The sequence below is a fragment of the Saccopteryx bilineata genome, chromosome 1 (genome assembly GCF_036850765.1).
Source record: "Saccopteryx bilineata isolate mSacBil1 chromosome 1, mSacBil1_pri_phased_curated, whole genome shotgun sequence".
In the NCBI taxonomy this organism is placed as follows: Eukaryota; Metazoa; Chordata; class Mammalia; order Chiroptera; family Emballonuridae; genus Saccopteryx; species Saccopteryx bilineata.
Genome location: NC_089490.1, coordinates 201,162,342 through 201,188,645, shown reverse-complemented (window position 1 = coordinate 201,188,645; position 26,304 = coordinate 201,162,342). Strand labels below are relative to the sequence as shown.

Genomic DNA, 26,304 nt, shown 5'->3' with positions numbered 1-26,304 from the left:
TGACCTGTGGTGGTGCAGTGGATAAAGCATTGACCTGGAACGCTGAGGTCACTGGTTCAAAACCCTGGGCCTGCCTAGTCAAGGCACATATGGGGGTTGATGCTTCCTGCTCCTCCCCCCTTTTCTCTCCCCCCTCCCCCTCCCCTCTCCTCCATTCTCTAAAATGAATAAATAAAATCTTTTTTAAAAAGTAAAATACTATAGGAATCTGGAATAACTATACCATGGAAAATTATTTATAGTTTTTCTTTGTTGCTTCCTACGGACCCAGGTGGGTTATTAATATGTATTCCTTATCATATTCCTCATCAGTGGGTTTATTCACTGAGAGCTCTGCCTCCCTCGCTCTTGGCTTATCCACTTGTGGTCTCCATATCACCAGAAAGTCAAAGATCCCAGCATTTGTCAACTATTGATAGATTACTGAAAGTCGCATTCCATTTCTAAGATATTTGGTCACAGTCATAATATGCATAGAGGATTAGTTAGTTAGTTAGTTTTGATGGCCACAAAAGGAACGTGCCCACTGATTATACAGTCATTGCATGCATCTTATGATTAGTGTTCATTTTTTTCAGTCACTGTTAACTTTACCTAAATATCTTAATTCAGCAACTTCTTTTCTAAAACCCATGGTCATTTCAGAGTCCTCATCTGACATGCCCCTGAGCGGTACTGAAGGGCACTAATGGCTTCTCACTGCTTGAAAGGTGTTATTTGCTCGGATCTGAAACCCTCTTTGTTTCTTTTCCTGCCAGCCCCTAGCTCCGCCCTTGCTCCTGGGTGGGGTAACTAGTACACGCCTCCTTCCCTAAACTGCAGTGTTGTAATGGCGTAGGGCTGACTCAGTCTGTCTGCGCGTACTGCAGGGGCTCTCATTCCAAGCAGCTAAGACTTTAAATGGTATTTACACAGTGTGCTCCGAACCGCTACTCTCTGCGACCTGTCCCCTGACTCCCAGGGCTGCGTGCGCAGCTGTTGATGCCTCGTCACCTCACCCAGGCTTAAAGGCGGTCCCCAACTTAACACTTGATTTTAAATTCTGAGGCTCTTTTGTTGTTTTCTTTCCTTTCTTCTTTTTTATCTTTTCTTTTTTTCAACTAGTATTCGTTCCCATTCATCACCTCCCCCTCCCCCCGTATTTTAGAGCCTGGAAGATATTAGAGAAAATGAACACTAGAGGGGAAAGAGAAAGGAAAAGGAGTGTGTACCGCAGAATGCCTCGCCCGGTTCCCAGGGGGATCCTGTCCGCGGAGCTGGAGAGACGGAACAGAAGGCAAAGCAGGTATTTCTAGGCCAGGATAAGGAAACGGCCGGCTGGGGGCTCAATCAGGGCTTGTTTGCATTCTCGGGCGCTGCTCAGTTTGCAGCTGCAGGCAGCTGAGATCAAGGCCAGCCGTCCTCCCTGCCTGTGCTCCCGGGTTCCCGTGACTGCCCCAGTGCCCCAGGCTGTCTGTCCTCAGCCACCCAAGTTGCCTTCCAAGATGATTTCATTTTTAAAAAAATTATTTTTATTTTCATTTTTACTATTATTTTTAATTTGAGGGGGGTGACATGATTAATAAAATTATATAGGTTTCAGGTGTACAATTCTATTTAATTCTGACATTGATTAATAAAATCATATGGGTTTCAGGTGTATAATTCTATTAATACTGACTTTGGTTAGTAGAATCATAAAAGTTTTAGGTGTATAATTCTATAAGCCATCATCTGGATACTGTATGATGTGTTCACCACCCCAAAGAAGTCCCCTGCAGCCACCACCCTGCCTCCAGCTTACCCTCTTCTGCGTCCCCCACCCCCGTGCCCTCTGGTAGTCACCCTTCGCTGTCTGTGTCTTTGCGTTTTATTTTCTTTGCTTAACCCTTTCACTTTTCACTTAGCCCCCAACCCCCTTCCCCTAGGATTTCATTTAGTAACTGAATGACCTCTTGTTTATCATATAAGATTAGTGCCTACGTTTTGACCACACTCTAACTTTTCAATCAGTCGGGAAATTGACCTTCGAAGGCAGAATTAACTGATTACATCTTTGGGTTTAGCTACGAAGAAGGCAGCAAAAACCTCGTCCCTGGTGGACAAGGAGAAATGTTCTCCACGGTATGCAGTAGCAAACGAATTAGTGTACCTAAATGATGTCCTCCACTTACCCGGAACGAGGTTCCCATCAGGAGCGGGTGTGGGGCACTCAGCTAGCGGTGGCGGTAGAACAGCACCTGGAAGGACCGAGTGTGATGAATCCTGGGAGCACTGGCGGCATCTGACCGCACCGAAGGGCAGCAGGATGAAAGGGACAAGTTGTGTCCACGGGCTTGGGTCCAGACACGGTTCAGAGGACTGATGAGAATCTGTGACCAGCACCCCTCAGTAGAGAACAATCCACCATGCACGGACTGCTCAGTTATAGCACGAGTCTGTCTGCAGCCGGACCAGTGGAGAACCCTACGTGAAACCGGCGGTCTCACTGAGGGCTCTGTGAATTGGAGTGGGGTAAATGTGGGTGTGTGCCAGTGAATCCGAGTGCCTAAAACCTTCAAGTTCATTTTCAGTTAGCGTCTCCTGACGTCATCCTCCGATTGCTCAGACAACGCTAATGCGCTCACCTAATGTCGTTCATCGATAAGGACACATCTCTTCTTTGTAAGTCCCAGGTGAATGACCTCATTTTATTTCTCGACTTAGAAGGCAGTAACGTGAATGCGGTCCCATTTAGGTTAGAGTGTCTTATACATCGAAGGAGTTAACAACATTTGACAAAGATAGCATCAGTGGGAATCTAAGAAGTAAAAACTAGAACAGATTCTAAATGTGTAGGAACAGGGAGAGACTCTAGCGTTAGATTGAGCCACGTCTATCCCTTTAGGAATGGTCACTGTCTATTCCGAGTTGCGCCTGAGCTCCAGCTTCTAGGAGTGGCAGTAACAGTGTGCTCAGTTGGTGAACCAAAACCTAGACCCTGCGGTCACCTTCATTAGAAAAAGGTGTATCATGCAGAGCCAGAAACCTAGCACATTAGAGAGAGAGGCATGATAATGTGGATTGATGATGGTGAATGCTCAGCCATCTGTGTCCCCTGGGAGGACCTGGAGAACAAGTCATCGTGCCACAGCCTTTAAGAACGCTGGTGCAAGGACATTCTGTGTGTGTGTGGTGTGTGTGTGTGTGTGTGTGTGTGACAGACACAGAGAGGGACAGAGAGAGGGACAGATAGGGACAGACAGACAGAAAGGGAGAGAGATGAGAAGCATCAATTCTTTGTTGTGGCATCTTAGTTGTTCATTGATTGCTTTCTCATATCTGCCTTGACCGGGAGCTACAGCAGACCGAGTGACCCCTTGCTCAAGCCAGTGACCTTGGGCTCAAGCTGGTGAGCCTTGCTCAAACCAGATGAGCCGGTGCTCAAACAGGCGACCTTGAGGTTTCAAACCTGGGTCCTCCGCATCCCAGTCCGATGCTGTATCCACTGTGCCACCGCCTGGTCAGGCTCAAAGGGCATTCTTAAAGACCTCTGGGCTGTGCCCAGTGAGCAGGAATTATAAGGAGAGGTGCTGCCAGGAATGTGTGCTCGTGGACATTTATGGGGAAGGTAAGATTCTAGGGTGGCAGAGGCCGTGGGCAGTCCTTAACTGCCAAAGGCACAGTAATTAGGACGGCCATCACGGGAAGCAGTGACCAGGCTGTAGTCCATTTCTTGGGCGAATGGCAAGATCGGGCCATGCATCATTGACCACAGGGATCACAGAACTGAAATAGATACAGCCTTTCTTCATCTGAATAATAGAAATCAACAACAATCTCTAGACTGGTGTACTTACTCCTTCCTTGAGTCAGTACAATGGACCATCATGAATTGTCACCTCCTTCCCTGGACCTGAGGCAGTTTACATTCTCTTAACTCAGGAGAGAAAAGGACACTGGAGCTGTTAACAGAAGGACCAGGGACGCTGCCCAGCACGCTCACTAGATCCTTCTACTTCCCCTAACACAGTTCTGTGGCTGTCTAAGAGGGCAACTGTGGTGTAGGGGGACAAGAACATCCAGGATTTTAAAGAATTCATGAACTCTCTGTTTGCAGTGAATTCATCTTTAAAGACCCAAAAGTGATCACCGCAGGCCCTGAATCAGAGAGGGGACCGTGACAGTGCAGTGCTGAACTCAGTTCCGGATGGCATCCACGTTCGTGTGACCTCAGTGAATTTGTGGGCTGATCCATGAGCTTTTCGCCTTCTTGGGCTGGTGAGCCCTTGCATTAACATCTGTAACATATGTTATATGAGGAAGGACCCAGTAGAAGTTTCTGGAACTGGTCAACCCCCCACTGCTAATTTATGTTCCAGTCAAAGGGGAAAGCTGAAATCACTACTGTGTGCCCCCCAGGGGGGGCGGGGGACAGAATTTAGTACCACCCCAAAAGACCTGACCTGGGAGAGGACACTGAGTCATGATAGGTCTTCACTTAACTCATCTATTCGGCATGTTTAAATATGACTTGAAGAATGATGGGGCTTGTAATGTGTCGAGTTCATGGATGGCTCCAGGATGAGCACCCAGCTGAGTGCTTTGACCCTGACGTGTGGCGTTGGTCCAGCATCCCTGTTGGCCTCGCAGTGAGTGACAAGCCCTGGGCCCCAGCAGGCCACAGAAGTGAGGTCCTGGAGGCGGGCTTTGTAGATGGGCTTATAAAGCACTGGTTTTGGTGCTGGGGGAAATTGAGGTTGTTGGTGACAGCTTCCTGTGATTTCTGACCGCCCAGAGGTCGGTCTCCAAGCTGGAAGCCACTTCCGCTGACGCTGGCTCCCTTGGCCTCTCTCATGGTTTCAATACCCTCACGTTCTCCGTATGGAATGCCCCTCTGCTGCTTTCCTGTAAGTGGTAGAACAGCAGCTGTTTTTCTGACCAAAACATGGATCAATTTAACCCTGAGCGCTATCCTCTCCCAATTTTCTGTCTCTGTTACTGGGACCTTCCTTTATCCAGCCGTTCGGGTCAAGGCCTTGCAGACGTTCTTAACCCTGTGCTTCCCCGACAGCTGTCACCGCCCCTGTTACTACTGGGTGTAGGTATATTGATTTTGATTTTGACTGGTGTATTAATTTACTCTTCTCTCAACTCGCATGAAAACTTCAGAAGAGCAGAAACATCCTCTGTTCTAATGTTTAGTATATCTATGTCACCATGAGAAGTATTTTGATACATTTTTATTTATATATGTAAAGGAATGATAAGTTAATCTCATATTTAAATTATATATTTATGAATCATTCTTTTATATTTAGCATTAAGATATATTCATACAACATTTAAACATAAAGATTATAATAAAATAACATTATGGGGACAGTATTTAATCCAGTGACTATCCTTACAGGTCAAGCTCACAGAAATGAACTTCCAGATGACAGTGAGTTTAGTTACACTTTTATTACACTTACTGTAACACCTACTCCTGCTGCTGCCCAGCCTGGCACTGCCTACACTGAGTATGGTGAACCTTCATGCAGTATTTAGGAAAAATCTTATGTGATAATATAATTCATCTTTTATGAAAATCACAAAAGTTTCTCTTTTAATGTTTGACCCAAATTCTGAGATAGGAAATATGTACTCTGTAGAAACTTAGAACAATATGAAAAAAAAATCTCTAAATTATATACAGTGTTTTCCTATTAATGCTATTCTTTTTCTTTACTGATGATCAAGTGAAGCCCATCATCAGGGATAACATGTCTCTATTTCAGTCCAAATCTCTTTGCTTCTTCCTTTGCCTGGGTTCTTTACACCTTTTCTGAGGACACATAGTGTCCCCATTCTGGTCTGTCCTGCCCTGAGTGTCAGTTTCTTTGCCAGGACAGCAGTTCCCAAGGGGATGTTAACCGCACATGCTTTGAGTTCAGATTTGGAATGAGAGTGCCAACTGTGCTGCTAAAGAAATTGTATCTCCCCCAAATGCTGGGGGGGGGGGGGATGCCAGCCGTCCTTCTAGGAGCCATGGACTGGGGTTCCTCTCAGACTCTGATGTGCTAGTCTGTCACATTCTCTGTCACACACACCGCAGTGAGAGAACTGTATTATATTTTGTTCCTGATGGTAAAGAACGTGACTGCCTGAGCTAAATTCAGATCCTCCACTGGGCAGAAGTAACAGAATTCAACCCATTATGTTCAATACCGCTAAACAATGTCCTTCTGCGTCCAGGGGACATGGCTACTTGATCATTTTGTTCTCGATATAGTTTCTTTTACTCACAAATCCTGACCTTCAAGGTCGTGTGCTTATGTCTTCGTAAGACACTAAAGCGGGAGCATCATTAGCAAAGCTGTTAGATTGTCTATCACCAAATATTTTTCTTTCCCTATTTCTCCATTTTCTCTGTGTGTGTGAGAGAGAGAGAAAGAGAGAGAGAGAGAGAGAGAGAGAGAGAGAGAGAGAGAGAGGAACATATAGGGACAGACAGACAGGAAAGGAGATAGATGATAAGCATCAATTATTTGTTGCGGCACCTTAGTTGTTCATTGATTTTTTTATAAATAAATTTTTATTTCAATGGGGTGACATCAATAAATCAGGGTACATATATTCAAAGAAAACATTTCCAGGTTATCTTGTCATTTAGTTCTGTTGCATACCCATCACCCAAAGAGAGATCGTCCTCCGTCACCCTCTATCCAGTTTTCTTTGTACCCCTCCCCCTCCCCATCCCCCTCTTCCTCCTTCCCTCCCCCCACCCCCCCGTAACCACCCCACTCCTGTCCATGTCTCTTAGTCTCATTTTTATGTCCCACCAGTGTATGAAATCCTGCAGTTCTTGTTTTTCTCTGATTCACTTATTTCACTCTGCATAATGTTATCAAGATTCCACCATTCTGCTGTAAGTGATCCGATGTCATCATTTCTTCTAGCTGAATAGTATACCATGGTGTATATGTGCCCCATCTTCTTTATCCAGTCTTCTACTTTTGTTTTACAGTGATTAAAAAACTTTAGGCAAACTCTTGGCCAATACAGCAAGAATCCATACAAGAGTAATGTCCTTAACATGTTCACCAAGTCCAAGTTGACCCCATCACCATGCCAAATTCCTGAAAAATGCAACCCAACCACAGTTCAGTTTGTTAGGAGCTGTCACAGGGAGCAGGAGTCCAGGAAAAGTCCACATCCAGGAAAAGTCCACACGGCACTGGAATTGTTCTCACCATTCTATACTTTGAAGCTCATGTCCAAGTCCCAATGACCGCTGCTTCTAGCTGGTAATGATTCAGGTAGACCGGAAAAGCCATTTGCAGCATGTGTGGATATGGAGCTTCTGTTCTCCTCTGCCTGGAGAGATGAGACCAGGTTGCTTTTCCCTGGAGCTCTGCAACTGTGGCATAGTCAAGAGAACCTTGGGATACACTAAGCTGGTGGCAAAGGTAGATTCATAATAGAAGTTGGCAAAAGGGGGAAAGAGAGCTCTAAATTAGGAGTAGGTCCCAGCTTGAAATATGAGTGGGGCATTGAGGTAGGAGTAATAAAGGAAACACTATATCTTAAGCAAAGCAGCAGAAAATAGGACTATCAACACCCACAACAGAGATCTTTGATGGAAGAATAAAAAACCTGACTATTCAGGCAAAACATAGTTAAGTGGCCCTTGTGCAAATGAGATCAGTTTACCTGCTTCTTGGAAGAAATACCCTAGGCTCGTCCACAGTGTCGTAAATGGGGCCAATGGCCCTGGGCATCTTCAGCCTTCAGTGACAAACCCCAGCATTCTGGGCAAGGTTAGGTCATAGGTGGCTGGAGCAGGGCTGGAAGAGACTGAACCCTCCCTTAGAGGAGCAAGGGGGAAGCCTACCTTCCAGTGTCCCTGTTTCCTCACAGCAGAGGCATGTAAGCCTGGCAGGCTTTAGCTCAATGACCTTCCTATTCACTATTGAAGCAGGACCCAGATGGCATCCTATGAGACCCCTTTGGGGCATTGGAGCCTTTAAGGGCATATCCTAAAAGCTGGTAGATCCCCTGATCTCTATTGGGCTTTTTCTGCCTCTAGGTATCTTAAAAGCCATGTTCAGAAGATCTTGCTGAGGGGTTTGAAGTTCCCCATTCACCTATATAAATCTTTTCCATATATCTGGAGCTATTTGGAAAAAAACAAAACAGTGTTATTAGCTGGATCTAATAAAGAAGGTAGTAGTTTGCAGGTGAAAAAGATTTGGTGTCTCCTGTTCATCAGCGTTCAAAAGAAATGTAATTTTTTTTTTTAAGTAAGAAGCATGATATGGTAGACCCGTAGGAGTTCCAGAATATGGCTACCCCCTTTTAAATTTTTTTTTTAAATTGACCTTAAAATGTTTGCTGAGTACACTTTAATAATACCTTAACTTTAAAGATTGTAAGCATGACAAAATACAGTAAATGCTTTTGCTTCATATGCAGGAGCAGTTTCAATTTAGCCAGTTTAGGAAATCCAGTAATAGAACAATGCATACAGACAATGAGCTATAACATGCTTAGCAGCCTCTCCTGTTCTGACAGAGGTTACTATAGATCCAGAATATGTATCCACTGTAATGTGGACATACGACTATTTGCCAAATGAAGGTATATGAGTAATATCCATCTGCCAAAGTTGTCCTGGTAGGGGTCCTTAAGGGTTAACTTCAAATGAAGGGGCAGTATAAGACCCCTTGGACAGGATTTCCCAATCTGCCGTGCTGCTTCCTGAGAAAGTTGAAACTGTTTACGCCAGGCTGCAGCATTCTGGTGATGAATAGTATGAGACTGACTTGCTCCGTCTGTCATGGTTGCTCCATATAATTTTCTTTTGGGTAGCTTGATTAACAAGGGCATTCCTAGGCCCTGGACAGTTGGCTCAGTGGTAGAGCATTGGCCTGGTGTGCAGGATTCCCAGGTTCGATTCCCAGTCAGAGCACACAGAAGAAGCACCCATCTACTTCTCCACCCCTCCCCCTCTCCTTCCTCTCTCTCTCTTCCCCTCCCACAGCCAAGGCTCCACCAGAGCAAAGCCACCCCGGACACTAAGGATGGCCCCATGGCCACTGCCTCAGGTGCTAGAATGGCTCTGGTTGCAACAGAGCAACACCCCAGATGGGCAGAGCATTCCCCCCCCCCCGTAGGCATGCCAGGTAGAACCCAGTCAGGCGCATGCGGGAGTCTGTCTGTCTGCCTCCCCATTTCCATCTTCAGAAAAATACAAAAAATAAATAAATAAAAGAAAAACTACAACAAAAATAAAAAAAAAGAGAAAGAAAAGAAAAGAAAAGAAAAGAAAAAGGCATTCCCTTATGCTAAAGCTCCAGGGAGCATGGAGTGAGCTAGAGCATGTCCTATGAAACATGTCTATGTTGACATAGAAGTCTTTGAAGAAGGAGGAACTGCTGGAATAATTCATCAGCATTTGTCCCTAAGACAGCAGTCTTTATAGTGGAAACACCATAAGTAAATATTTGCTGTCTGTCTATAGATTAAGGGGGGAATATGGCAGATGCTGAAAAGCCATGATCTTTGTGCCCCTCCCCTCCCCCAACCCCCTCCCTCTCCTCCCCCCACCCTGTAACCCCAACACTGTTGTCCATGTCTCTGAGTCTCATCGTTATATCCCACCCATATATGGAATCATATAGTTCTTAGTTTTTTCTGATTTACTTCTTTCGCTCACTATAATGTTATCAAGGCCCATTCTTGTTGTTGTAAAAGATCCTATGTCATCATTTCTTATGGCTTCGTAGTATTCCATAGTATATATGTACCAAATTTTTTATCCACTCGTCCTCTGATGGACATTTGGGCTGTTTCCAGATCTTTGCTATTCTGAACAAAGCTGCCATAAACATGAGGGTGCATTTCTTCTTTTCAAACAGTGCTATGGTGTTCTTGGGGTATATTCCTAACAGTAGTATAGCTGGGTCAAAAGGCAGTTCGATTTTTAATTTCTTGAGGAATCTCCATACTGTTTTCCACAGTGGCTGCACCAGTCTGCATTCCCACCAGCAGTGCAGGAGGGTTCCCTTTTCTCCACATCCTCGCCAGCACTTATTCTGTGTTGTTTTATTGATGAGCGCCATTCTGACTGGTGTAAGGTGATATCTCATTGTGGTTTTAATTTGAATTTCTCTACTCATTAATGATGTTGAACATTTTTTCATATGCCTGTTGGCCATCTGTGTGTCCTCTTTGGAGAAGTGTCTATTCATTTCTTTTGCCCATTTTTGGATTGGGTTGTTTGTCTTCCTGGTATTAAGTTTTACAAGTTCTTTATAAATTTTGGTTATTAACCCCTTATCAGACGCTATGTCAAATATATTCTCCCATTGTGTGTTTGTCTTTTTATTCTGTTCTTATTCTCTTTAGCTGTGCAGAAGCTTTTTAGTTTGATAAAGTCCCATTTGTTTATCCTGTCTTTTATTTCACTTGCCTGTGGAGACAAATCAGCAAATACATTGCTGCGAGAGATGTCAGAGAGCTTACTGCCTATGTTTTCTTCTAAGATGCTTATGGTTTCACGGCTTACATTTAAGTCTTTTATCCATTTTGAGTTTATTTTTGTGAGTGGTGTAAGTTGGTGGTCTAGTTTCATTTTTTTGCAGGTAGCTGTCCAATTTTCCCAACACCATTTGTTGAAGAGGCTGTCTTTACTCCATTATATTTTCTTGCCTCCTTTGTCAAATATCAGTTGTCCATAGAGCTGTGGGTTTATTTCTGGGTTCTCATTTCTGTTCCATTGATCTATGTGCCTGTTCTTAGTACCATGCTGTTTTGAGTACAATGGCCTTATAATATAACTTGATATCCGGAAGTGTGATACCTCCCGCTTTTTTCTTCCTTTTCAAGATTGCTGAGGCTATTTGTGTTCTCTTTTGGTTCCATATAAATTTTTCGAATATGTGTTCTATATCTTTGAAGTATGTCATTGGTATTTTCATTGGTATTGCATTGAATTTATAAATTGCTTTGGGTAATATAGACATTTTAATGATGTTTATTCTTCCTAACCATGAGCACGGTATATGCCTCCACTTATTCGTATCTTCCCTGATTTCTTTTATCAATGCTTTATAATTTTCCAAGTACAAGTCTTTAATCTCCTTGGTTAGATTTATTTCTAGGTACTTTATTTTTTTGGTTGCAATGGTAAAGGGGATTGATTCCTTGATTTCTCTTTCTGACAATTAATTATTAGTGTATAAAAATGCCTCTGATTTCTGAGTATTGATTTTATATCCTGCCACCTTGCCAAATTCATTTATCAGGTCTAGTAGTTTTTCAACTGAAACTTTAGGGTTTTCGATATACAATATCATATCATCTGCAAATAATGATAGTTTTACTTCTTCTTTTCCAACTTGAATTCCTTTTATTTCTTCTTCTTGTCTGATAGCTGTGGCTAGGACTTCCAGGACCATGTTAAATAAGAGTGGTGAAAGGGGGCACCCCTGCCTTGTTCCTGATCTTAAGGGTATTGCTTTTAATTTTTGCCCATTGAGTATGATGTTGGCTGTGGGTTTGTCATAGATGGCCTTTATCATGTTGAAGTATGTTCCCTGTATTCCCACCTTGCTGAGAGTTTTGATCATGAATGCGTGCTGGATTTTATCAAATGCTTTTTCTGCATCTATTGAAATTATCATATGGTTTTTTTCCTTTCTTTTGTTTTTGTGATAAATCACATTGATTGATTTGCAAATATTGTACCAGCCTTGCCTCCCAAGAATAAATCCCACTTGATCATGTATGTATGTATGATTTTTTTCATATATTGCTGGATCTGGTTTGCTAATATTTTGTTGAGGATTTTTGCATCTAAGTTCATCAGAGATATTGGCCTATAATTTTCTTTTTTTTGTTGTCTTTGCCTGGTTTTGGAATCAGAATTATGCTCGCCTCATAAAAGGAGTTTGGAAGTCTTCCTTCCTCTTGAATTTTTTGAAATAGCTTGAGAAGGATAGGAGTTAGTTCTTCTTTGAATATTTGGTAGAATTCACTTGTGAAGCCATCAGGCCCAGGACTTTTCTTTGTTGGGAGTTTTTTGATAGCTGTTTCAATCTCATTTGTTGTAATTGGTCTGTTTAGGTTTTCTGATTCTTCCAGATTGATTTTTGGAAGATTATATGATTCAAGGAATTTGTCCATTTCATCTAGGTTGTCTAGTTTTTTTGCATACAGTTCTTTATAGTATTTTCTTACAATATTTTGTATTTCTGTTGTGTCAGTTGTTATTTCTCCACTCTCGTTTCTAATTTTATTTATTTGAGTCCTCTCTCTTTTCTTCTTGGTGAGTCTCGTTAAAGGTTCATCGATCTTGTTTACCTTTTCAAAGAACCAGCTCCTGGTTTCATTGATCCTCTGTATTGTTTCTTTATCCTCTATGTCATTTATTTCAGCTCTGATCTTTATTATTTCCTTCCTTCTACTAACTCTGAGCCTTACTTACTGTTCTTTTTCTAGTTCTTTTAGATGCAGGGTTAAGTTGTTTATTTGAGCTTTTTCTAGCTTCTTGCAGCATGCTTGTAATGCTATAAACCTCCCTCTCAGGACTGCTTTTGCTGTGTGCCATAAATTTTGAGTTTATGTATGCTCATTATTGTTTGTTTCTAGAATTTTTTTAATTTCTTCTTTGATCTCAATGTTAACTCATTCATTTTTTAATAACGTGCTATTTAGTTTCCAAGTGTTTGAATGTTTTTCAATTTTTCTATTGTGGTTGTTTTAGTTTAATGCCATTGTGATCAGAGAAAGTGTTCGATATGATTTCAATCTTCTTAAATTTGTTGAGACCGCTTTTGTGCCCTAACATGTGGTCTATTCTAGAGAATGTACCATGAGCACTTGAAAAGAATGTATATTCTACTGTCTTAGGGTGAAAGGTTCTGAAGATATCTATTAAATCGAGTTGATCTAATATGTCCTTTAAGTCTGTTGTTTCTTTGTTAATTTTCTTTCTTGAGGATCTATCTAATGATGTTAATGGGGTATTGAAATCCCCTACTATTATAGTATTGCTGTTGATCTTGCCCTTTAAGTCCATCAAAGCCTGCTTCTATATTTAGGTGCTTCTATATTAGGTGCGTAGATATTTATAATATAATGGTTATATCTTCCTTCTGGATTGCTCCATTTATCATTATGTAGTGACCTTCTTTATCTTTAACTATGGTCTTTGTTTTAAAGTCCATTTTGTCTGATATAAGTATTGCTACCCCAGCTTTTTTTTCACTTCCATTTGTGTGAAATATTTTTTTCATCCTTTTATCTTCAGTCTGTGTGCATCTTTTGATTTAAGGTGTGTCTCTTGTAGATAGCATATGTATGGGTCCTGTTTTCTTATCCACGCAGCTACCCTATGTCTCTCTCTCTTTTTTTTTACAGAGACAGAGAGAGAGTCAGAGAGAGGGATAGACAGGGATAGACAGACAGGAACGGAGAGATGAGAAGCATCAATCATTAGTTTTTCGTTGCGTGTTGCGACTTCTTAGTTGTTCATTGATTGCTTTCTCATATATGCCTTGACCACGGGCCTTCAGCAGACTGAGTAACCCCTTGCTGGAGCCAGTGACCCTGGGTCCAAGCTGGTGAGCTTTTGCTCAAGCTAGATGAGTCCATGCTCAAGCTGAGCTGGCGACCTCAGGGTCTCGAACCTGGGTCCTTCCACATCCCAGTCCAATGCTGTATCCACTGCACCACCGCCTGGTCAGGCTACCCTATGTCTCTTGATCGGATCATTTAATCCATTAACATTTAAGGTTATTACTGATATGTAATTGTTTATTGTCTTTTTTTTTCTTTAAAACTGTATTCCTCTTTTGCTATATTCTTTTTTTCCTTTGATCTGTTTACAACAGGTCCCTTAGCATTTCTTGCAGCCTTGGTTTGGTTGCAGTGGATTCCTTGAGTTTTTTTTTTTTTGTCTGTAAAGCTTTTTATTTCTCCTTCAATTTTAAATGATAGCCTTGCTGGATAAAGTGGTCTGGGTTGTAGGTTCTTGTTCAGGATTACTTTGAATATTTCTTGCCATTCCCTTCTGGCCTCAAGTGTTTCTGTTGAGAAGTCAGAAGTCATCCTTATGGGGGTTCCTTTGTAGGTGATAGTCTTTTTTTCTCTTGCAGCTTTTAATATTTTCTCTTTATCACATAGCTTTGGTATTTTAATTATGATGTGTCTTGGTGTTGGTTTCTTTGGGTTTCTCCTTAATGGAGTTCTCTGTGCTTCCTGAACATGTGGAATGTTTTCCTGCCTTAATTGGGGGAAGTTTTCCACTATAATATGTTTGAACAAAGTCTCTATCCCTTGTTCTTTCTCTTCTTCTTCAGGAACCCCTATGATGCGGATGTTATTTTTCTTCATGTTGTCACAGAGCTCTCTTAGAGTGTCCTCAGACTTTTTGAGTCTCTTTTCTTTTTTCTGCTCTGCTTCCATGCCTTTATTTATCGTGTCCTCTGACTCACTGATTCGATTCTCTGCTTCATCCATCCTGTTTTTAATTCCTTCCATTGTATTCTTTATTTCAGATATTGTATTTGTCATTTCTGACTGATTCTTTTTTATTATTTCAATGTCCTTTTTTATATTTGTTATCGCTTTATTTAGGTTTTCGTAATGGCCATCTATGGTTGTTCTAATATCTTTGAGCATCTTAACAATCATTATTTTAAACTCTGCATCTGGTAATTTGGTTATATCTGATTCACTTAGGTCCTTTTCTGGGGATTTCTCTTGGTTTATTTGTGTTGTATTTCTCTGCCTCCACATTTTCCCTTCACGGGAATGGCTGTGATCATGCGCTCGGGTGCACAAGCGTTGGTGGCCTTGACCTTTGCCCCGCCCCTGTGTGTGATGTTATGCTCGGTCCTGAGGGCACTGGCGAGCACCTTTGCTCAGCTGCGGGTCTCCGCCTGTTTCCGGGCTTTCGTTCTGCCCTTGCAGGAGGAGCCCACTTGTAAACGGCTGCTAGCCTTGGCTCTACCGCCGGGCAGGACTGCGTGCCCAAGCTCAGCTCAGTAGCGGATCTCCGCCTCTTCTGGGCTTTTGACTCCACCCCCGCGGGAGGAGCCGGCTACCAAGTCAGACCGCAAGCCTGGGTTGCACAGGCGGGGCAAGGCTGTGCTCCTCTGCCCTTGCTCAGGGGCTGGTCTCCACCCTTTCCAGTGTTCCCGCCCTTCTCCCGCAGGCTGGATTACAGGCTGCCAGTAGCTGAGCTTGACCACTTTTGCATTCCCCCTTCTCCCCAGCTGGGCAAGATTGAGCTCACACCTGAGCCCAGTGGTGGCCAGCTGGCTTCCGCCCCTGCCAGCAGAACCACGCTTTTGTCTCCCGCTGCCGCCCGACCTCCCGCGTGCCCTCAGCTGCGTGGGTGGGGGCGTTGCAACTCGGACCCTAAGATTCACTACTGTAGACCCAAAAGCTCCCTCCTTCTATGCGACTCTGCTCTGAATGCCACGGGGGAGCTTGTTTGGCTGTTCTCCTGCATCCCTTTGCTTGTATTGCTGTTTCTGGGGGAAATATTCACTTCAGCTTTGGGGAGTGACTCGTCCCAGGGGTTAGGGTGGCTATCTCCCAAAATGTTTCTCCCTGTGCCTCCTAGATTACACTCTCTTCCTGTTACTCTGGTCCTCTCCTCTCTCCCCCCGTCCCCAGGAGCCCTGGGTGAGTGGTTGTGAGAGAGATGTTCTGTGCGGTCCCTTTAAGAAGGATCCAGGGTCTGAGAAATCAGACTGTTTCTCACAAACACTATCCTGACTTGTTTCCAGCTCAATACTGTCCTTACGGCTCTTCTGGGTTCTGGAGCTGCAGGCTGGGGCTTTGTTCCTGGGGCTCAAGACCCTCCCCTCTCTGCTAAACTCACTTCCTGCCACCCGAGTCTCTCCCTGCTGCCGTTTGCTCCGGGGAGCTGGGCAGCCCTCTCCGCATTTCCACTTTTCCTACCAGTCTTTGTGTGGCTTCTTCAGTGTTCCTTGGTTGAAGAGTCCTCTTAGTTTAGTCCGAAGTTGGTTTTTCCAGATGATAGTTCATAAAATTAGTTTGTAATCCACTTTAGTTCTGGGAGGTAGATGTTGGTACATCCGCCTACTCCAGCGCCATCTTGTCTCTGTTCATTGATTATTGATTGCTCTCTCAAGTGTGCCTTGGCCGGAGTGGGGGTGGGGCTACAGCAGAGCAAGTGACTCCTTGTTCCAGCCAGCAATCTTGGGCTCCAGCTGGTAAGCCTTGCTCAAACCAGATGAGCCCATGCTCAAGCCAGCGACCTTGAGGTTTCTAACCTAGGTCCTCCGCATCCCAGTCTGACACTCTATCCACTGCACCACTGCCTGGTCAGGCTATTTCTCCATTTCTCTGACCCGCTCCTCTTCGAGATGTTTATAGCACTTCTTGAATCACGGCACCTACCACTTCCAGCCCCTGTCTCCGCTGAGTACAGAGCTTGGCCCCTGTCCCAGTTTCCTAACAATAACCACATATGCGAACACCTCAGGCAAGTTGTGCAGTGTCGGGAATATACAGTGGAGCTCAGACACAGGTCCAGGCTGGGGAGGTCAGTGTGAGAAACAGTAGCGTTTCAGTGGTCAGTGGAATGAGGAGATGGGCTGAGGTGTGGGACCTCAGAAATGCAGCCATGGACAGTGGTAGTGCTGTCCCGAGAGAAACGGGAAGGTGGGCGCAGCCTAGGAAGCCTGTAATGATGGAAACAAAAAAAAGGAGGCTTTTTTTTTTTTTTTTTTTTTTTTTTAAGGTTTTTTTTTTTTTTTTTTTTTTTTTTTTTTTTTTTTTTTTTTTACAGAGGCAGAGATAGACAGGGACAGACAGACAGGAACGGAGAAAGATGAGAAGCATCAATCATCAGTTTCTCGTTGCGCATTGCGACTTCTTAGTTGTTCATCGATTGCTTTCTCACATGTGCCTTGACTGCGGGCCTTCAGCAGACCGAGTAACCCCCTGCTGGAGCCAGCGACCTTGGGTCTAAGCTGGTGAGCTCTTTGCTCAAGCCAGATGAGCCCGCGCTCAAGCTGGCGACCTCGGGGTCTCGAACCTGGGTCCTCTGAATCCCAGTCCGACGCTCTATCCACTGCGCCACCACCTGGTCAGGCAAAAAAGGAGGCTTTTTTAAAAAGAAGGATCAATTGTGCAAAGCTGTCCCATGGCACAGCAAGTTACCCTATACTGAGGATTGAAATGATCTTTCAGATGGGCCTTTGGGAGATTTCTGGTGACTTCAGTGAGAACAATCACAATGCAGTGAAGTCACAAGACATGGTACAGCATGTGAGAAATTTGATGGGCAAGACTACAAAGTCAGGGATGTCGAGTCACCTCAGTCATCCCAAAATAATGGAATAGGCATGTGGACAGTACTCTGAAATCGTCATTTTAGAGCATGACAGAGGGTGTTGACCCAGGACCAGCGATGGTTTACAGAGACCCAGAGGAGTTTTCATTCGCCTTGACAGCAGACAGGCCCAGTCTGTATATGCCCCCCCCCACCAGGTGGCATGGGGCCCTGGACTAGAGAAGGCATTCTGTAAGGTAGGTTCAGAGTTGGGTTTTCCTGGGTGATTATGTTAGAAATATATTTTAAATAAACACTTTAAGGAATACTACAAATAATTAATAATAAAGGCACAATAAAGTTCAAGTTTGCTGGTGGGAGCCAAGTGCTATTACCGGTGGATATGGCAGCAAAGCCACCCCAAGCATCACCATGTGCCGAGCCGTCCCCAGGCAGAGCTGCTGTCCCCATCCTCCCCTTGCAGACGAGGACACCAATGATGAGACGAGACTTGTCCAGGGTCCAACCACTATAGGTAGTACAGCCAGGACTTGAAGCAAAGAATCCAAATCCGCACACTTAACCCCCAGCAGAGGCATGCCACCACATTGGCTGGGAAAGTGCGGGTGACTTGAATGCAATTCCAAAAATGAGCGAAGTGCACCCTCCCACCTTCCCCCACAAAGGCAAAATTTACCAGTTTATTACAATGACTGCAATTAATTTTAAAATTCTTCCACACAGATAGCAATTGAAAAGTGTTCAGCTACATACTAGCCGACTTATGTGCCCTAAGGAGGAATCCACATGCCAGAGGCGGTCAGCTAGAATTATTCTCAAAGACCACACTTCAGACTCACTACCATAGGAACTATATACCTGTCTGTAACATGAGAGACTTTGTTCACTTGGTATAATGCATCTCAGACATGGGAAATTCATTACTGGAATTGTAGTTTTGATTAGTTTTTTTAAATTAGCTTAGTAACTGTTAAAAATAAATATACTATTGCCCTGGTTGGCTCAGTGGTAGAGCGTCGGCCTGGCGTGCAGGAGTCCCAGGTTCGATTCCCAGCCAGGGCACACAGGAGAAGCGTCCATCTGCTTCTCCACCCCTGCCCCTCTCCTTCCTCTCTGTCTCTCTCTTCCCCTCCCACAGCCGAAGCTCCATTGGAGCAAAGTTGGCCTGGGCGCTGAGGATGACTCTATGGCCTCTGCCTCAGGCACTAGAATGGCTCTGGTTGCAACAGAGCAATGCCCAAAATGGGCAGAGCATCTCCTCCTGGTGGATATGCCAGGTGGATCCTGGTCGGGTGTATGCAGGAGTCTGTCTGACTGCCTCCCCGTTTCCAACTTCAGAAAAAAAAAATATATATATATATACATATATATATGCACTATTATTTTTTTATTTTAATTGTATAATAAGTAAACAATACGTGGACCACCTAAAATATGTTAGAGAAGACGGTTATCCCTTGCATGGATATGGATCACATTACAGAAACTTTGTTGCAAGTACCTATAATTTGAATCCTATAGGAGCCTGTGTCCAGAAGGCTGCCTGGTATTACTTGAAGTGTCATAGAGCGTGCTATATTGTCATCTTCGGGTGCCCTCTCCATGTAAGCTGTGTATAGAGCACATTAAAAAAAATAATAAATCTGAAACTTAATGGAGTTCAACAGAAGAAGTGTAGCAATGATTTGGTGCCTCACACTAAGGGATGAAGAACTAGGGCGATGGAATTGGTGACGGATTTGGCTCAGAGCTGCTGTGGTTGTTACCTGGCGCTGAGATGAGGAAGTAGCTCACCCTCACCCACGTCTGATGACCTTCGGCTGGGCTCTCCTTCTGGGCTCAGACAGCAGGGATCCGTGCACGACACTGGTATGCTTTCCCCTCTGTGCTCTGCAGCCAGTTCTCTAAACTTGCTCCGCACTGGCCACATCTTAGAGAGCTGACTTCTGAAAAATATGTTAACCTGACTCTTGCCACCTGTTTGTTGGCGGATTTCGGCAACTGCAAAGCTCTGCGGGAAGAGCATCTGGAGGAGAATTCTGATCACCGAGCACTGTAGGGGAGAAGCCTCAGCACTCTTACAGGGCTGTGCCGTGGCTGTCCTCTGATGACGGGGAGTGCCAAGGGCCAGGGCACCATCCTGGGTCACAACAAAGATTTAGCAAAGGAACAGATAGTGTGGGTACAGTGCCCGCAAAGGCAGGAGAGGCAGACGGCAACCAGAGCCCTCGACAGAGATGACGTGAATGTGGGAATCCCAGAATGAGAGGGACGGCCTCCTACAGGAGTGTTATTGGATCTGTGGAACAGGACAAACACCCAGCTTGTGGAGCAAACACGTGCCTGGAATGGCTACAGTGCCAGGATGTGACCTGTCCCTTCCCTACCTTTAATTCTGTAAATTTGGAGGCAGGGTAAGCCCTTGGTTTTGATATAGCCCAACCCTCCTGGTACAGAAGTCCGTTGGGAGGCCTGTTCTCCACTCTATGGAAGGATGCTGCTGTCCTGTGTTTGCTCACCCCTCGCGGACATCTCCACCAGAACGGAAATGCCACAAGAGCAGAGACTTCAGGCTGTCAGGTGTACCGCAGGAACCCAGAGCCTAGCATGCTGCTCAGTAAGTGGGTCAGACGAATGGCTGACTTCGGTTCTGGTGCCATTTCAAACATCTGTCCATTTTGTGTGACTTGGTGGATATTTCCATGGGTAAGTGAGAGCGTCAGACATCCTGCTGGCTATCAGAAGTCACCGAGAGTAGCTGTCCTTGAGCAAGTGAACGGGAAGCCGTGCTGTGCTCGTGTTCAGGTAGGACCGATCGCCTCGTTTTGGGACGTGCGGGTGGTCCCACCGAGGCTGGCATGCGCCTCCCTTGGCACTAGACCTGGGAGCACGGGCGCTTCTGGAAAAGACGCCCAGTCCATGATTCTGAGAACAGGCCAATCACGTCATTTGTTTCTAAACATAATTAAAGTGCACCTCATAGTTCTGAGAAAAATATAACATCTTATTAGGCATTCCTGTGTGCATGTATATTTATAAAAAGTATGTACCGCATATGTAATTTCATCGAACGAGGCAGTTTGTGAAACGTGTTATGATATGGTATGAGGTAACTGAAGAACGGAGCAGTTAAGACTATCAGGGATAAGCATACTTTTCTATGATTTTTTTTTTTTTGGCTTGAAGGTCATGCTCATTTCATGATATTAAAATATTCATTTTTCTTATTAATTTACAAAAAATCAGTAGTTAACGTCTTCCAAAAATCTGTATGTTATAAAATGAAAATGTTCAGAAGTGAGTAGAGTAAATATCAAATTGAAATCCTACCAAAATTAGCACTTCAAGAAAATTAAAAAGTGAGAGAACATCTCTTTATGATCAGTTTCTTCCAATGGGCATTTCTCATAAAAGACAAAAATCTAGCGATAACCTTGAAAATGTATGTAGAATTAATATTAGGTGCACCAAAACCATTTTATTTTAGCAGCAAAAGACATAAACGTTTAAAATTATTTTGCAAAGATCGCCTAAATAAGTGAAACCCAAACCAAATGTGCCTGTTGATGAGCTACGTAAGCAGCACTGTCCGGCAGCCCGCTACATCCTCGCTGTCACTCGCTCCAGAGTCCGAGGCCACCTTGCCCGGTCCTTGTGCCTGACCCTCAGTGGTTTTCCTCCGGGTCGTCGATCATGCATTTCAGCGCTGAGCACGGTGTTAGAATTTTCACGACGTCTCAGGAAGAACTCTGAGAACATTTCACAGGAAAGTATACTGGGTCAGCTTTGACAACCTTGGAGTACATGAAGCCGACTATGAAAATGTACCTGCCACTTTTATATACTTTGTAAGAGCTAAAATTTTTTGGAACACAAAACACTGATTCCGTATAACTTCTTACTTGCTTTGCCAATGCATTTCAGATGTACCTATCTTATCGACGTTTTAACCAATATTTCAGTATATCATATGATGAAGGATAATTCTTGCTTTTTTTTTTAAAGATTACAGAGTTACTGAAAATAGTCATTTTTATTGATTATATATAAAATAAGTCTGGTTTTATACACTTGAGTGAATGATATTTCATGGAGAGCTCATCAATTTAACACGTGCTTCAAATAGTTTAGAGACAGGTTATTTGATATTCATCAGACACATTACTATGACTCTTATATGTTTCATTCAACTGGTTCTTAAGGAAATATTATTTATCATGAATGATAGGCAATTCTTCAGCTTGTTTCTTATTACCGAAACAATACATATAACTATAGTTCTGAAGAACTTGGAAAACATTACAGAAACTCTGTCTTACTGAGTTCTGATTAACCGATTACCAAGTATAACTCTTGTGTTCTGAGCACAGTTTCCAGTGTGTGTGTGTGGGGGGGGGGGGGGAGCAGGTTTCCTTTAGCAACAATAAGCCTTTCTCTGAAACAAGCAGGGTATCTGAAAACTCAACTAAATTCTGTCACTGTCTACCCAGCGATAGCATCAGATGCCTCCGCGTGGGGCTCAGCGCTCCAGGCCTGTCCCCTGCCACTCAGAGGCGAAGTGCCAGCCCAGGCTGTTGGCTGTGCTTTGGACAGACTGGCTACAGATGGGGGTCTGAGGACCCCCTCTGTGGATGTCACGTGCTGGTTCCATGTCCAGCTTGTTGCCAGTGTTTCCGATCAGCTGGCTTCAAGACCGAGGTCCCCACCACCCCGTCCTCGGGCTTGATGAATTTGGTAGAGCAGCTCCCAGAACTCAGAGGAAGACTTGATTGACCAAGTAACAAGTTCATTGTAAAAGGATGGAACTCAGAGGCAGCCAGACAGATGGAAGAGATGCCTAAGGCAATGATGGGGACAGGTTGCCGAGCCTCAGGGGTACCTCCTGCGGGCTCGTCCACTTTGCTCAGGTGCCCATGTGCCCACCGATCCAGCTGCCCTTCCTTCGTGACACAGGCATGATTGATTAAATCATTGGCTGCTGGTAACTGCTTTTATTTCTAGCTCCTCCCCTCCACTGAGGGGTGAGGTGGGAAGAATGAACTCCCAACCCTCTCATCTCCCGGTTGGGGCTGGTGCTTCTGGTAACAAGCCACTGTCTTGCCTGACCTGTGGTGGCGCAGTGGATAAGCCTTTGGCCTGGAATGCCAAGGTTGCAGGTTCAAAACCCTGGGCTTCCCTGGTCAAGGCACATACAACAAGCAAGCAATGAGCAACTAATATGAAGCAACTATGAGTTGATACTTCCTATTCCATGTTCCCCTTTCTCTCCTGTCTCTGTAAAACCAATAAATAAAGTTAAAAAAAAAGCCTCTGCCTTTAGGTGCAGTCCAATAGCCGCCTCATTAACATAACAAAAGACAGCTATGCCACTGTCCTCCAGCAGGAAGTGCCAAGGGGACTTTGGAGTTGTGAGCCAGGGACAATGAATGAAGCTCAAAACAGTCATGAGAAATATATTTTGGCAGTCACCCGAATAGCCAAAAGAAATTTCTTATAAATCACCACACCGCAGTAGCGATCTCCGTGGCCTCTGTAAAACGCCGAGCTGGTCAGCCCCAAGCCATCGGGATTGTTGGTCCGCTGGCGTGTGCCCAGTGTGGCTTCCTTCTCAAACCTGTCTGTGCCAGGGTTACTTCACACTGCAGTTTTGCAATGTCATTCGTTATCAGAGAAAGCAATGCTCTGTAGTTGTCAGGAGAGAATGACTGCCATAAAAATGAGTTGGAATACTGTGGAAGTAATACACAACAAAAATTTCCTTGAAAATAACTCGCCGATCAAACGGGTATGGGTGGGACAGCTATAAAATATCAGCAGGAAAATATAAACATCTCTAAGGGTTCTCAGATCAGACTGCATTTCTGTCCAGGGGGCTTTAAGTTCTTGCTACACACGAGAGAAAGCAAAAACTTGGAATCATAAACATAACGCAGATCTGGCAATGTCAGATTAGTCTTTGGTGGTTAGTTTTGCAATTTTTTTTTTTTACTTTTGTTTTGTTTTCCCTGGTGATAACCTATCTGAATAATGACACCAGATTTAGTCATGATGAGAACAATAGAACATTTTCTTTAATGTGGACCAAAATCATGCTGGAACACTAATCTCTCCAAGTGTTTACTAAAACAGCTCTAAAGAATTTTGACACAAAATGTATGACTTTAATGATGTAATGGCAATCAATATTTAGATGATGAAAGCCAATGTTGCTGAATGATTGATTGCATATCGTCTATCTTATTTTTATTGTGTTTATTTATCTGAGAAATTATACTCCTGTTAAGATGGCCAACATCCCTAACATACATGTTGCTTGTGCTAAGTTCCAGTTTAGAAAGTATAGGAGCCCAAAGTAGGCATTTCCAAAAAACTATATTATGAAGAGGATCAAATCAGGATGCTTCTGTTGGAGTATACAGGTAGTGGTACATTGAGATATGAATTTAATTCGTTCTGTAACTGAGTTCATTGTTACATCCCAGGAGACAGACCACAGCAAACCCAAAGTGAATTTTATAAGTTTTATTGCAAACCTGCGCAGGGACTGCAGGCAACCCACACAAGGGAACACTGCAGCCCCGAGCTTCTAAAATGGCTCCTTTTTATAGGGTGGCTATCTAGGCTGAGCAAGCATTATAAAGAAGCAGATGTGGCAGTTAGCTATTTGCTAGGGAGTTCGCGCGCAGCACAGCAACGGGGGGAGTATAGCTCAGTGGAGAATTTCAAAGATAAACTTCTGATAAGGGTCTCTGACTCATAGAATGCAGGATGTTGGGTCTACATTTCTAACGGTTATCTTTTTTCTTTTCCTCTAGCCATGTACTGGATGTACTGGTGGCCTGCACCGCTTGTCCTAAGATGTCACATTCGTAAGTCAGTCAATTTGTATATCAAACTGCTGATACTGGACCCATGCGCCAACTAGCGACAGCTTCCCCAATCACGACTCGTATCTTGGAATTTTGCTCGGATCTCGAACAAAAATACGTACTGAGTTGCAGCTCCTATCTTAAAAAATGTGTATGTTGGTCTGTTCGTATCTCAAGGTACCACTGTATTTCCTATATTATTGATTAAGTAAGTTAGAATTGTAAGCATTCTATGGCCAGCAACATGTAAGCACTGAATTATATGCCATACCAGAAGATGTACATTCTATGTGAGTACCTCTGCAAATATCCATTGAGTGTCATGTGTCTGCCAGACTCTACTCAAAGAGAAGTGCTAACAAGAAACTTGAAGCTTGGCAGCCTCCAGAAGTCAAGTGTGTACCAACTAAATAATTCCACTCTAACGGTGCGTGTATAAGTAAGTGCTTAGGAACAGTGCAGCAGTGAAGGCATGGAAAAACCAGCAACATGCCCTGGCTGGTTGGCTCAGTGGTAGAACATCAGCCCTGCATATGAAAGTCCCAGGTTCGATTCCTGGTCAGGGCACACAGGAGAAGTGCCCATCTGCTTCTCCACCCCTCCCCTTCTACTTCCTCTCTGTCTCTCTCTTCCCCTCCGGCAGCCAAGGCTGCATTGGAGCAAAGTTGGCCCGAGCACTGAGGACAGCTGCATGGCCTCCGCCTCAGGCACTAGAATGGCTCTGGCCTCAATGGAGATATGCCCCAGATAGGCAGAGCATCGCCCCTTGGTGGGCATGCCGGGTGGATCCTGGTCGGGCACATGCGGGAGTCTGACTGCCTCCCTGCTTCTCACTTCAGAAAAATATAAAAAATTAAAAAAAAAGAAAACAGCAACGTGACAAAAGCAGAGATCCCCTCACAGACCTACAGATTTATTATAATTGGGCTGGACAACGGAAAAACATCCGACAAAAGACACATTCATGTCTCCCTCCTGATGAATAATGCACCGTTCTCAATCACTCCTCCGTTATTGGCATTTTGTTGTTGTTGTTGAGCTTTGTGATGATTTTTACCCTTGAAATCTTGCCCCAAACCTAGTTTTGTTTTACTCTTTTTCATATATCGAAAATAACCAAATACTCATTACTTTGTTTTCATCACATTCAGTTCAAAGCAGTAGGCTCTGCTGGAGAGTGTACTGCAGTCTTCCCTTGGTCAAGGTTGAAGCAGGACATTCTCTACTGAAAATGTGTTCTCTTGATTTAGGCTACTTTGTACTCTCATTTCCTCATTATTCCAAGTACTTACACCTAGCCAGGCAGTTCATTTATCACCAGAGAGAAGGACACATGTTTCTGTTATTGTGTTACCATCACTTTTCCAAGCTGTATTTCTGACTCAGCGTCATGGACAGAAGGAAGAAAATTAGAATGTGTGAGAGAGAAAGGGCCGCCATGTTTCATACCACTCATCGCCAGAGAGAACAAGTAAGCATTGCCTCTGTATTAAAAAAAAATACCATTAAACACTAAAATCCTTCATTATTTTTTAAAAAAAATGATAATGTTAAATGTAAAACCCAGTTATTGCACACATAAGGTTTATGGACAGTTGCACTCAGATTTATTAGTTAAATGTCTAAAAATGAAGACTAGTAAAAATGATGACACTTCATAAAAATGACTTATACTTTCCTTTTATTAACAAAATTAACTCCCTTACCATTTTATAGTAACATCGCTTTTGAAAATGATGCTATGATCTAAAGCCCCACAGACCAGCAAGCATCTCATATTAGAGATTCCAGTGATTAAACCCCGGCTGACGATTCCCCCTCCATCGTGAAAGCGACCAAATGACAACATTGACTGTTCCCCTCTAACATCAGAATTCGCCTCAAAACAACCCAGGCTCGAATATTCAGGCGTTGGAATGGGGGGCTAACACCTGTGTGAGAATCTGGGAAACTGTCCATTTTTCAGAATTAGTGGCACTCAAGGTCTACTTTTGTGGTCCTTGTGGACCAAGGAGAGAGGCCAGGAGTAGACAACAAAGTGAGACACTCCTGTCCTGCCCTGTGTCAAGGTCGTGCCAGTCCTCTGAAACTGGAGGAACACCTACCCCTGCTGCTCCCCAGAAACTAGCAGGAAGGGAGCCGCGGCCCCCATAT

General features: G+C 43.9%; 1 long non-coding RNA gene across 1 annotated transcript; it reads left to right on the top strand.

The window, feature by feature from the left end:
* Positions 1 to 823: 823 nt before the first annotated feature.
* Positions 824 to 24,400, top strand: LOC136306842 (uncharacterized). Its single transcript, XR_010725692.1, has 3 exons — positions 824 to 903; positions 1,148 to 1,285; positions 24,097 to 24,400. It is a non-coding gene; the product is annotated as an uncharacterized lncRNA (long non-coding RNA).
* Positions 24,401 to 26,304: the final 1,904 nt, after the last annotated feature.